Raw genomic sequence first — 14,094 nt, forward strand, 5'->3', positions numbered from 1 at the left:
GAAACAGATATTTAGATCAAGGAGGCCACATCAAATTACATGAACTAAAGAGATCTATACTAAGACACATTATAACTAACTGTCAAAAGCTAAAGAAAGAAACTGAAAAGTAGCAAGAGAAAAACAACTTGCTACATGCAAAAGAACTCCTATGAGCAGACTTTTTAACTGAAACTTTACAGACCAGAAGGGAAAATAATGCTATGTTAAAGTGCTGAAAGAAAACTGCCAACCAAGAGTACTCTACCCAGCAAAGTTGTTCTTCAGAATGAAAGTACATATAAAGAATTCTCCAAATAAACAGAAGCTGAAGGATTTCATAAACATCAGAACATCTTATAAGAAATTTTAAAGAGATTTCCTCTAGTTAAATGTAAATGATAGATCATAATTTATGAAACAAAACAAATATTAACAAATTGGGGATGACCCAGAGAGATGTTATGGGGAGGGAGGTGGGAGGGGGGTTCATGTTTGGGAACGCATGTAAGAATTAAAGATATAAAAATTAAAAAAAAAAAGAAGATTGAAATCACATTAAGCATTTTTCAGATCATAATTATTTCAAAGAAAAAATCAGTTATAAGAAGAAAAATGAAAAATTTTTATATATGTGGAGATTGGCAACCTGCTCCTGAAAACCAGAGAAGAAATCAAAAGAGAAAGCAAAAAAATGTTTTGAGAAAAGTAAAAATTGAAATACAATACATCAAAACATACGAAATAGAGAAAAGAGGGCTTTAAAATGAAAGTTCATAAAATTAAGCACCTACATTAAGAAAATAAAAAGCTCACACAATCTAAACTGTAGCCCAAAGAACTACAAAAAGAAGAACAAACTAAGCTCAAAATTAGGAGACAAAAGAAATAACAAAGATCATAGCATAAATACATACAGACTAAAAGACAGTAGCAAATATTAATACAACTAAGAGCTATTTTAAAAGATAAAAAGAGACAAATTGTTAGCGAGACTTAACAGAAGAAGAGAGATTCAAATAAGTAAATTAGAAATAATGAGGAAATATATCTGATACTGCTGCTGCTAAGTCACTTCAGTCGTGTCCGACTCTATGTGACCCCATAGATGGCAGCCCACCAGGCTCCCTCGTCCCTGGGATTCTCCAGGCGAGAACACTGGAGTGGGGTACGATTTCCTTCTCCAATGTATGAAAGTGAAAAGTGAAAGTGAAGTCGCTCAGTCATGTCCGAACCTTAGCGACCCCATGGACTAAAGCACACCAGGCTCCTCCGTCCATGGGATTTTCCAGGCAAGAGTACTGGAGTGGGGTGCCATTGCCTTCTCCATAACTGATACTACACAAATATAAAGGTGGCTGTGAGAGTACTCTGAAAAATTATATACCAACAAATTGGACAACAAGAAAAAAGAATAAGTTCCTAAAAGCATACAATCTACTAAAATTGAATAATGAAGAAATGGAAAATCTGACAAAGTAATAGCTAAAAAGGAGACAGTCAGTAATCAAAAACTTTCCAACAAAGAAAATCTGCTAGACTCGTTCACTGATGAATCCTACCAAATTTTAAAAATAATAATAATTATTATTATTATCAAACTCTTCCAAAATGCTAAAAAAAGGAGAGAGCACTTCCAAACTCATTATAAGAGGCCAACATTACCCTGACACTAAAACTAGATAAGGAGAAAAGTACAGCTTGTCTTCAGTGACCACAGGTACAAAAATTACAACCCAATATTAGCAAACCAAATTCAACAATATTCTAAAAGGATCATACACAGTAATTAAATAGAATCTATTCCAGAGATGCAAGGATCATTAAACATGCAAAAATCAATAAATATGATGAACCATATTAACAAAATAAAGTTTGCAAACCATATGGTCATCTAAATCTATGCAGAAAAGATATATAACAGAAGTCAACATTCAGAATAAAAACTTTCAACAAATGAGGTATAGAGGGAGATATCTTAAGAGAACACAGGTCATATATGACAAGTCCACTGCTAACATAAAACACATCAGTAAAAAGATGGCAGTTTTTCTTGTAATACTGAGAACAAGTCAAGGATGCACACTCTCTCCACTTTTTTAAACGTAGTACTGGAAGTCACATCCGGGGCAACAAAGCAAGAAAAAGTAACAAGAGTCATCCAAACCAGAAAGAAAGAAAGAAGTAGAGGTGTCTCTATTTGCAGATAGCTTAATAATAATTATAGAAAACCGTAAAAAACTATGCAAAAAATTATTCAGTTTAGTTCTTTTCAGTCATGTCAGAATCTTTGTGATCCTATGAATCACAGCACACCAGGCTGCCCTGTCCAACACGAACTCCCAGAGTTCACTCAAATTCATGTCCATATAGTCAGTGATGCCATCCAGCCATCTCATCCTCTGTTATCCCCTTCTCCTCCTGTCCCCAATCCCTCCCAGCATCAGGGTACTTTCCAATGAGTTAACTCTTCACATGAGGTGGCCAAAGTACTGGAGTTTCAGTTTCAACATCCATCCTCCCAATGAACACCCAGGACTGATCTCCTTTAGGATGGACTGGTTGGATCTCCTTGCAGTCCAAGGGACTCTCAAGAGTCTTCTCCAACACCACAGTTCAAAGCATCAATTTTTCAGTGCTCAGCTTTATTCACAGTCCGACTCTTACATCCATACATGACTACTGGAAAAACCATAGCCTTGACTAGATGGACATTTGTTGGAAAAGTAATGTCTCTGCTTTTCAATATGCTGTCTAGGTTGGTCATAACTTTTCTTCCAAGGAGTAAACGTCTTTTAATTTCATGGCTGCAATCACCATCTGCAGTGATTTTGGAGCTCAGGAAAATAAAATCTGACACTGTTTCCACTGTTTCCCCATCTATTTCCCATGAGGTGATGGGACCAGATGCCATGATCTTCGTTTTCTGAATGTTGAGCTTCAAGCGAACATTTTTACTCTCTTCTTTTACTTTCATCAAGGGGCTTTTTAGTTCCTCTTCACTTTCTGCCATAAGGGTGGTGTCATCTGCATATTTGAGGTTATTGATATTTCTCCCAGCAATCTTGATTCCAGCTTGTGCTTCTTCCAGCCCAGCATTTCTCATGATGTACTCTGCAGAGAAGTAAGAAATAAGAAATAAGCAAGGTGACAATATACAGCCTTGATGTACTCCTTTTCCTATTTGGAACCAGTCTGTTGTTCCATGTCCAGTTCTAACTTTTGTTTCCTGACCTGCATACAGATTTCTCAAGAGGCAGGTCAGGTGGTCCGGTATTCCCATTTCCCTCAGAATTTTCCACAGTTTATTGTGATCCACTAACTCAAAGGCTTTGGCATAGTCAATAAAGCAGAAATATATGTTTTTCTGGAACTCTCCTGCTTTTTCCATGATCCAGCAGATGTTGGCAAATTTGATCTCTGGTTCCTCTGCCTTTTCTAAAACCAGCTTGAACATCTGAAATTTCATGGTTCACGTATTGCTGAAGCCTGGCTTAGAGAATTTTGAGCATTACTTCACTAGCGTGTGAGATGAGTGCAAGTGTGCAGTAGTTTGAGCATTCTTTGGCATTGCCTTTCTTTGGGATTGGGATGAAAACTGACCTTTTCCAGTCCTGTGGCCACTGCTGAGTTTTCCAAATTTGTTGGCATATTGAGTGTAGCACTTTCACAGCATCATCTTTCAGGATTTGGAATAGCTCAACCACAATTCCATCACCTCCACTAGCTTTGTTCGTACTGATGCTTTCTAAGGCCCACTAGACTTCACATTCCAGGATGTGTGGCTCTAGGTGAGTGATCACACCATCGTGATTATCTGGGTCATGGAGATCTTTTTTATACAGTTCTTCTGCGTATTCTTTCCACCTCATCTTAATATCTTCTGCTTCAGTTAGGTCCATACCATTTTTGTCCTTTATTGAGCCCATCTTTGCATGAAATGTTCCCTTGGTATCTCTAATTTTCTTGAAGAGATCTCCAGTCTTTCCCATTCTGTTGTTCCTCTATTTCTTTGCATTGATCACTGAAGAAGGCTTTCTTATCTCTTCTTGCTATTCTTTGGAGCTCTGCATTCAGATACTTATATCTTTCCTTTATTCCTTTGCTTTTCGCCTCTCTTCTTTTCACAGCTATTTGTAAGGCCTCCCCAGACAGCCATTTTGCTTTTTTGCATTTCTTTTCCATGGGGATGGTCTTCATCCCTGTCTCCTGTACAATGTCATTGTACAGAAGAGATCTCTAATCTTTCCCATTTCATTATTTCCCTATATTTCTTTGTGTTGGTCAAATAAGTTAGCCTTTTGTCTACTTGCTATTCTCTGGAACTCTGCATTCAGTTGGGTATATCTTTCCTTTTTTCCCTTGATTTTCATTTCTCTTCTTTTATCAGCTATTTGTAAGGCATCTCTTTGCCTTTTTGCATTTCTTTTTCCACTACCTTCAGTACAAAGCTATGAACTTCTGTCCACTGTTCTTTAAGCACTCTGTCTAGCAGATCTAATCCCTTGAATCTATTTAGCACCTCTACTGCATCATCATAAGGGATTTGATTTAGGTCATACCTGAATGGTGTAATGATTTTCCTTACTGTCTTCAACTTAAGCCTGCCTTTTGCAGAAATTTTGAGTATGGGGCCCATGATCTGAGCCAAATTAGCTCCAAGTCTTGTTTTTGCTGACTATATAAAACTTCTCCATCTTCAGCTGCAAAGAATATAATCAATCTGATTTTGGTATTCACCATCTGGTGATGTTCATTTGTGGACTCATTTCTTGTGTCATTGGAAGAGGGCATTTGCTATAGCCAGTGTGTTCTTTTGACAAAACTCTGTTAGTCTGTGCCCAGATTTATTGTGTATTCCATGGCCGAACTTTCCTGTTACTCCACGTCTTCTGACTTTCTACTCTTATATTCAGTCCTCTATAATGAAAGGACAACTTCTTTGCTGTTAGTTCTAGAAGGTCTTGTATGTTTTCACAGAACCAGTCAACTTCAGCTTTTTCAGTATCAGAGGTTGGGGTATAAACTTGGATTACTGTGATATCAAATGGTTTGTCCTGGAAAGGAATTGAGATCATTCCGTTTTTTATGAGTTTGCATCCAAGTGCTGCATTTCAGATCTTGCTGACTGTAAGAGCTACTCCATTTCTTCTGAGAAATTCTTCCTATAGTAGTAGATATAATGGTCATCTGAATTAAATTCACCCATTCAGGTCCATTTTTATTTCACTAAAATGTTCCTAGATGTTCATATCCACTCTTGCCATCTCCTGCTTGATCAATCTGATTTACCTTGCTTGATTCATGGACCGAATATTCCAGGTTCCTATGCAGTACTGTTATTTTTTATAATATTAGAATTTACTTTCACAACCAGACACATACACAAATGAGTGTCTTTTCCTCTTTGGCCCAGCCACTTCATTCTTTCTAGATCTATTAGTAATTTCCCTCTGCTCTTCCGCAGTAGCATATTGGGCACCTTCTGACATAGGGAGTTCATCTTACAGTGTCGTATCTTTTTGCCTTTTCTTACTGTTCATTGGATTCTCACAGCAAGAATACTGAGTGGGATGCCATTTTCTCCTCCAACTGACCATGTTTTGTCAGAATTCTCCACCATGATCCACCTGTTTTGGGTGGTCCTGAACCCATGGGTAATAGCTTCATTTTGTTACTCAAGCCCTTTTGTCACAACATGTGATCCATGAAGGGGAGTCAAACATTTAGAGAAAATTAATACCAGTTCAACACTTACTATTGAAAAACTGAATGCTTTTTAATTAATTTTACAAAGTCAGTATTACTATCGTATCAAAACAAGACAACAAAAGCACAGGAAAATAAAACTACAGACTAACATAATTTATCATTGCACATGCAAAAATTCTTAAAAATATTACCCCAAATACTGCAACATATGATTATACAGTATGAGCAAGTGAGATTCATTCCAGAAATACATTATTTCAACAGGTAAAATTCAAACAAAGTAATACATCTTATTTATAGAATAAGAGACAAAAACTACTTGATCACCTCCACAGGTATAGAAAACAGTTGAAAAACCCAACACTCTTTCATGATTAAACAAGCACTCTACATTAGGAAATAAAGAAAACTACTCATTCTAGTAAGTTCAGTTCAGTAACGCAGGCACATCCTACTCTTTGTGACTCCATGGACTGCAGCACACCAGGCTTCCCTGTGCATCACCGACACTCAGAGCTTGCTCAAATTCATGTCCATAGAGTTGGTGATGCCATCCAAACATCTCATCCTCTGTCATCCCCTTCTCCTCCCACCCTCAATCTTTCCCATCATCAGGGTCTTTTCAAATGAGTCAGTTCTTCCCATCAGGTGGCCAAAGTATTGGAGTTTCAGCTTCAACATCAGTCCTTCCAATGAATATATTCGGGACTGATTTCCTTTAGGATTGACTGGTTGGATCTCTTTGCAGTCCGAGGGACTCTCAAGAGTCTTCTCCAACACCACAGTTCAAAAGCATCAATTCTTCAGTGCTCAGCTTTCTTTGTAGTCCAGCTCTCACATCCATACATGACAACTGGAAAAACCATAGCTTTGACTAGATGAACCTTTGTTGGTAAAATAATGCCTCTGCTTTTTAATATGCTTTCTAGGTTTGTCATAGCTTTTCTTTCAAGGAACAAGCAGCTTTTAATTTCATGGCTGCATTCACCATCTGCAGTAATTTTGGAGCCCCCCAAAATAAAGTCTGTTACTGTTTCCATTGTTTCCCTATCTATTTGCCATGAAATGATGGAATCAAATGCCATGATCTTAGTTTTCTGAATGTTGAGTTTTAAGCCAGCTTTTTCACTCTCCTCTTTCATTTTCATCAAGAGTCTCTTTAGCTCTTCTCCGCTCTTTGCCATTAGAGTGATGTCATGCGCATAACTGAGGTTATTAGTATTTCTCCTGGCAATCTTGATTCCAGCTTGTGTTTCTTCCAGTCCAGCATTTCTCATGATGTACCCTGTATATAAGTTCAATAAGCAGGGTGACAATATACAGCCTTGATGTACTCCTTTCCCAATTTGGAGCCTATCTGCTGTTCCATGTCCAGTTCTAACTGTTGCTTCCTGACCTGCATACAGATTTCTCAAGAGGCAGGTCAGGTGGTCTGGTATTCCCATCTCTTTCAGAATTTTCCACAGTTTGTTGTGATCCTCACAGACAAAGGCTTTGGTGTAGTCAAAAAAGCAGAAGGAGATTTTTTTTCTGGAATTCTCTTCCTTTTTTGATGATCCAACAGATGTTGGCAATTTGATCTCCAGTTCTTCTGAGAATCAGAGGAACAAGTAGTTTTTGTTCTTTTTCTAAATCCAGCTTGATATCTGGAAGTTCACAGTTCACGTACCATTGAAGCCTGGCTTAGAGAATTTTGAGCATTGCTTTGCTAATGCGTGAGATGAGTGCAATTGTGTGGTAGTTTGGGTACTCTTTGGCCTTGCCTTTCTTTGGGATTGGAATGAAAACTGACTTTTTACAGTCCTGTGACCACAGCTGAGCTTTCCAGATTTGTTGGCATATTGAGTGCAGCACTTTCACAGCATTACATTTTAGGATTTGAAATAGTTCAGTTGGAATTCCATCACCCCCACTAGCTGTGTTCATAGTGATGCTCCCTAAGGCCCACTTGACTTTGCATTCCGGGATGCCTGAGGTGAATGGTCACACCAACATGGGTATCTGGGTCATAAAGATTTTTTTGTATAGTTCTTTTGTGTATTCTTGCCACCTCTTCTTAATATCTTCTGCTAGTAAAGGGCCTGGGGAAAACACATAGCTAACCTCATACACAATGGTGAAAGACTGACTGTTTTAATCACAACATGAGGAAAAAGACAAGATTTCCATTGTCTCTACTTCAAAATTGCACTAAGGGGTTTTGCCATGGGATTTGGAAAATAAATTAAAGGTGTCCATATTATAAAGAATTAAAACTATTTATAGATGATATGATATGCTATGCTAGTTTTCTATGGCTGCCATAACAAAGTACTACAGATGTGATGGCATTAAAAACAGAAATGTATCATCTCTTAGTTTCAGAAACTGAAAGTTCAAACTGAAGATGTCAGCATGGTTGGCTCTTGCTGAGGGCTGTGAGGGAAAAATCCATCCCAGACCTCTCTCCTGGCTGTCTTTCCCTGTATCCCTTTACATATCTTCCTTTTATGTGTGTCTCTGTACCTAAATTTCCCTCTTTATGTAAGAACGCTGATTATATCTGGTCAGATTAGGTGCCACACTAATGAGTTGATTTAACTAGATTACTTCTGTAAAGAACTTTTCTCCAAATAAAGTCAGATACTGAGGCATAGGATTCTGGAATATCCTGGAATATTCTTAGTCATATTCTAGAATTTAGGACTGCAATATATAAATATGGAGGGGGGCACAATTCAACTCATAACACTTGTATATAGAAAATCCTAAGAAATCCACTGAAAAATTGTATAAGAAATGAATGAATTTATAATCATTATAAGATATGATTAGTATGCAAAAATTCACTGTGAAACTAGTGTAAAAAACAATAAGAAACCAAAATGAAATTAATAAAATAATCAATTTAAATAATATGAAATTATGAATAAATTTAACAAAATAAATACAAGATTTGTACAATGAACAGCACAAAACTTCATTGAAAGATGTTGAAGAACACTTAAACTAATGGAAAGACTTCACATATACAAGAAACATCCAACTTGTTCTAAAGATTCAATGCAATACTTATAAAAACCAAAGCTAGGTTCTTTGCAGAAACTGATAAGCTCATCCTAAAATTTACATGGAAATTCAAAGGACTTAAAAGAGCCAAAATGTAAGCATAAAATTGGAGGACTCACACTTACAGATTTTAAAGCTTATTGCAAAACTACAGTAGTTGGAGATAGGAATATACAACTGAGAAAAAGTGGTACAGGGGAAACTGGAAAACTACATGTAAAAGAATGAAATTAGAACATTGTCTAATGTCATATATAAAAAATAAGCCAGCATGGATTAAACACTATAAAATTCCTAGAAGAGAACATAAGCAGAACACTTTTATATAAATAGCAGCAACATTTATTGGATCTCTTACAGCAAAGGAAACAAAAGCAAAAGTAAATAAATGGAACATAATTAAAAACATTTGCACAGTAAAGGAAACTGTTGACAAAATGAAAAGACAACCTACTGAATGGGAGAAGATGTTTGAAAACAGTGTGACCAATAAGTGGCTAATATGCAACATACTCCTACAATTCAACATCAAAAAGAAATATCTGATTAGAAAATGGGCAGAAGAATTGAATGGACATTTTTCCAAAAGAGAAATTCAGATGGTCAACAGGCGCATGTAAAGATACTCAACATTGCTAATCATCAGAGAAATAAAAATCAAAACCACAATGAAATATCACCTCACACCTGTCAAAATGGTTACCATCAAAAAGAATACAAATAACAAATGCTAGTGAGGATGTGGATAAAAAAGAACCCTCACACAGTTGATAGGGAAATAAATTGCGATGCCACTTTGGAAAACAATATGGAGCTTTTGTACAAAATTTAATAGAACTACCAAATAACCTAGCAACTCTACCCCTGAGCACATATCTAAAAAACGAAAACAGTAATTTGAAAAAATATGTGCACCCCAATTTTCATAGCAGCATTATTTACAGTTGCCAAGATACGGAAGCAAACTGTGTCCATCAACAGATGAATGAATAAAGGTATGTCATATATATATATGTATATGCACACACACCATGAAATACTACTCAGCCACACAGAAGAATTAAATTTTGTCATTTGCAGCAACAGATTTTTACTTGGAGGGCATTATACTATGTGAAATAAGTCAGACAGCAAAATACAATTATTCAATTATATCACTTATAATGTGAAATCTAAGAAATACAACAAACTATTAAATAGAACAGAAAAGTCAGACTCACAGATATAGAGAAAAAACTAGTGATTACCAATGGGGAGAGATAAGGAGGAGGAGCAATATAAAGGTAAGGGGAACACAGAGGGGTTATTATGGCATTGTATGAAAACTGAAAGTCTATTTTAAAAAATTCCTCACATATATGGTCACTTAATTTTTGGCAAATATCTCAAGACAATTCAGTGAAAACATGAATAGTTCTTTTCAACAAACAGTGCTAAGATGGCTGGATATTCTCCAAAGAAGACATACGGATGGCTAACAAACACATGAAAAGATGCTCAACATCACTCATTATTAGAGAAATGCAAATCAAAACCACAATGAGGTCCCACTTCACACCAGTCAGAATGGCTGCGATCCAAAAATCTGCAAGCAATAAATGCTGGAGAGGGTGTGGAGAAAAGGGAACCCTCCTACACTGTTGGTGGGAATGCAAACTAGTACAGCCATTTTGGAGAACAGTGTGGAGATTCCTTAAAAAATTGCAAATAGAACTACCTTATGACCCAGCAATCCCACTGCTGGGCATACACACCAAGGAAACCAGAATTGAAAGAGACACATGTACCCCAATGTTCATCACAGCACTGTTTATAATAGCCAGGACATGGAAACAACCTAGATAGATGTCCATCAGCAGATGAATGGATAAGAAAGCTGTGGTACATATACACAATGGAGTATTACTCAGCCGTTAAAAAGAATTCATTTGAATCAGTTCTGATGAGATGGATGAAACTGGAGCCGATCATACAGAGTGAAGTAAGCCAGAAAGAAAAACACCAATACAGTATACTAACACATATATATGGAATTTAGGAAGATGGCAATGACGACCCTGTATGCAAGACAGGGAAAGAGACACAGATGTGTATAACGGACTTTTGGACTCAGAGGGAGAGGGAGAGGGTGGGATGATTTGGGAGAATGGCATTGTAACATGTATACTATCATGTAAGAATCGAATCGCCAGTCTATGTCCGACGCAGGATACAGCATGCTTGGGGCTGGTGCATGGGGATGACCCAGAGAGATGTTATGGGGAAGGAGGTGGGAGGGGGGGTTCATGTTTGGGAACGCATGTAAGAATTAAAGATTTTAAAATTAAAAAAATTTAAAAAAAAACAACAAAAAAGAATATTATACAATTTTAACAAAAATATGGTATTAGATTTTAAGGGATTACCTTGATTTAGGTTAATCTCAGAAGTACTTGCCACAGATGGTGCTATATAAATTTACTGAAGAACATCATGAAATAAAATAAAAATCTATATGATGATTTAAAAAAAAAAGAAATAGTGCACTTCCTCCTCACACCATACACAAAAATAAACTCAAAATGAATTTAAGAGGTAAAAATCATATCCTAAATATAACAGCTGAAACTATGAGACTCTTAGAAGAAGTCATAGCTGTAAATCTTCAAATCTTACATTAGGCAATAATTTCTAAGCTATGGCACCAAGAGCACAACAGCAAAAAAAGGAAAAAGTAGATAAATTGTACTTAATCAAAATTTAAACCATTTGGTTTTCCAAAGATACCATTAAGAAAATGAAAGACAACCTACAAGTTGGAAGAAAATATTTGCAAATCAATATCTGACAAGAGACTTCTATCCAGAATATATAAATAATTTTCACAGTCAATAACAAAATGACAAACAGTGAAAAATGGACAAAAGACTTACAAAAACGTTTCCTCAATGAGGATATACAAATGTCCAATAAGTGCATGCACTATCTAGACACTAGAAAATTGCAAATAAAAACCCCTGAGATATCACTTCATACCTCCTAGGATGGCTATTGTCAAAAAAAAATAACAAGTGTTGACAAAGATAAAGATAAATTGGAATCTTCATATACTGTGGAAATGGATAACAGTCCAACCACCTGGGAAAACAACCTGGACATGTCTCAAAAGTATAAACATAGGTTTGTCATATGATTAAGGAATTTCACTCCGAGGTATGTACACAATACAAAAGTAACCATATACCCATATTAAAACTAGCACATAATTTTTTTTTATATTCCCACAACTCTATAATTATTTTTAGGTTTTTTTTTTAATTTTTACTTTATTTTACTTTACAATACTGTATTGGTTTTGCCATACATTGACATGAATCCACCATGGGTCATATCATTATTTATAATAGATGAAAATTGGATAAAAAACATATTTCTGTCAATTGAAATGGTGAATAATGTATCTATCCAATGAAATATTACTCAGCAATTAAAAGAAATACACATGCAATGATTTAGATAAACTTGGAAATAAATATGTTAAGTGAAAAATGCTAGATACAAAAGGCCGCATGTTATATGATTCTATTTATACATAATGCCCTAAATCGACAAATCTATAAAGAGAAAGCAAATTAGACTCTGCCAGGGGCTGGGGAGAAGAAGAAATGGGGAATAAATACTAGTGACTACTGGTTTAAATTTTGGGGTGATAAAAATGTTCTAAAACTGATTGTAGTGATGGCTCCATAACTCTGTGAATGTACTAAACACCACTAAGAAGTATAATATAATCATACATATATAGTATATAGTATAATTTAAATTGCATAAATTTGTAGTATGTGAAATATATATGTAAACTAAGCTGTTATTAAGGAAAGAAAGGAAGAAAGAAACTTTCAAAGCTCTAGGGAAAGTATATCACATGAGTGTCTGTGATATTAATGACAGTTATAAAGTTTGCCTTCCATCCAATCAATATCAACCTGTTGAAGACTAGAAGAAAAAGATCTGGAAATGTGGTTGGGGTATGTTACCATTCAAGAAGATGATGTGATCTCATGAGTGGGAAGGACCACTAGAAATAAGGGCTGAGTAGAAAGTGATATGTGGGCAAATAAGTGAGGTACTGCTTGATTTTAGGAAACTGCAGGCAAAAAATTTGAGAAATATCTGAAGAACCTCTGAAGCACCACACAAGAACAGTAGACAGCTGCAGATGCCCACCAGAGCCAGAGAGCACCAGTGGAAATTCATGGCCAACTCACCCCATGCCTCAGGCTTCCTTCTCCCTCCTACCCACAAATTCTTCTTTCTACATCCTGGAGGAGTTGAGAAACAAAGGGACTGGTACTCTTCTTTATTGCAGAGTCCCAGTTTCCAAAAGATCTGAACTGAGGAAAGAATAGGGTTCAAATTTAAATTAAGCTCACAATTCTGATTATTATATTGGACTGAATATTTTACTTAGCTATGAAACCACCTGGCCCTGTTTTTTTTAATGTGATTAAATTTTTATCAGAACTGTCAAAAAATATCATTCAAGGGATGAGAAAAAGAGAATATATTTAATACCTTTAAATATGTAGCAGAGAAAAAAATACTATTTTTCCTGCTTCATCCTGCATCAGTGTCTCAATCGTTCAACGTAATAGACCTGTACTTAGACTAGATACATAGGTAGATAGATAGGTAGATAGATTAGCGTTAAGCACAAAGCATGGCATGCAGTAGAGGTCAGTAACAGCTAGTTCTCTCCCCTTCTACTTTTCCTCCTCTATGTGCTTCAGAGTGGAGACTGAAGGTAGCTAGTCTTAACGTGAGTCCTGGAGCTATAATGAGGATAGCTGTTTTCCTGAGAATTTTTGCATTTAGGGAAGACTGAAAGCATGAAACTTGAGCATCTACAATGGCCAGTAGAGGGAGGGGAAGTTGAGCTGCTAAAACACTAGTCTCATAAATCACTGAGATTTATTTGGCTACACTGCTTGACTGAGCAGAAATTGGAGAAAATTGAGTCTGTAAGTTCCCCCTGATCAGTTGATGCTGTCACTTAAGTGTTCCCATGTGTGAAAACAGAGTCAAAATGGAGTTGGTATTGCTAAGAGAGTCTCTAAAATGCAGCACTAGGGTCATTCTGGAAAAGTGTGGCTTATGCATATCTCAGCCTGGATCGAATCTGACCTTTCCACCACTCATTGTCATAACGAAGTCATTCACAACATCTGACAGAAATCAAAATATGTATTGGATCCTTACTCTAAAATACTCCTGACAGCCTATCTACTTATCAGGCCTCGACCCCAAATAACTCATGATTCCTTAAGGACAAATATTTCCTGGTTTACATCAGTCAACCACAACTCTCATCGGTCA

Source organism: Ovis canadensis, chromosome 2 (genome assembly GCF_042477335.2).
Source record: "Ovis canadensis isolate MfBH-ARS-UI-01 breed Bighorn chromosome 2, ARS-UI_OviCan_v2, whole genome shotgun sequence".
Classification (NCBI taxonomy): Eukaryota; Metazoa; Chordata; class Mammalia; order Artiodactyla; family Bovidae; genus Ovis; species Ovis canadensis.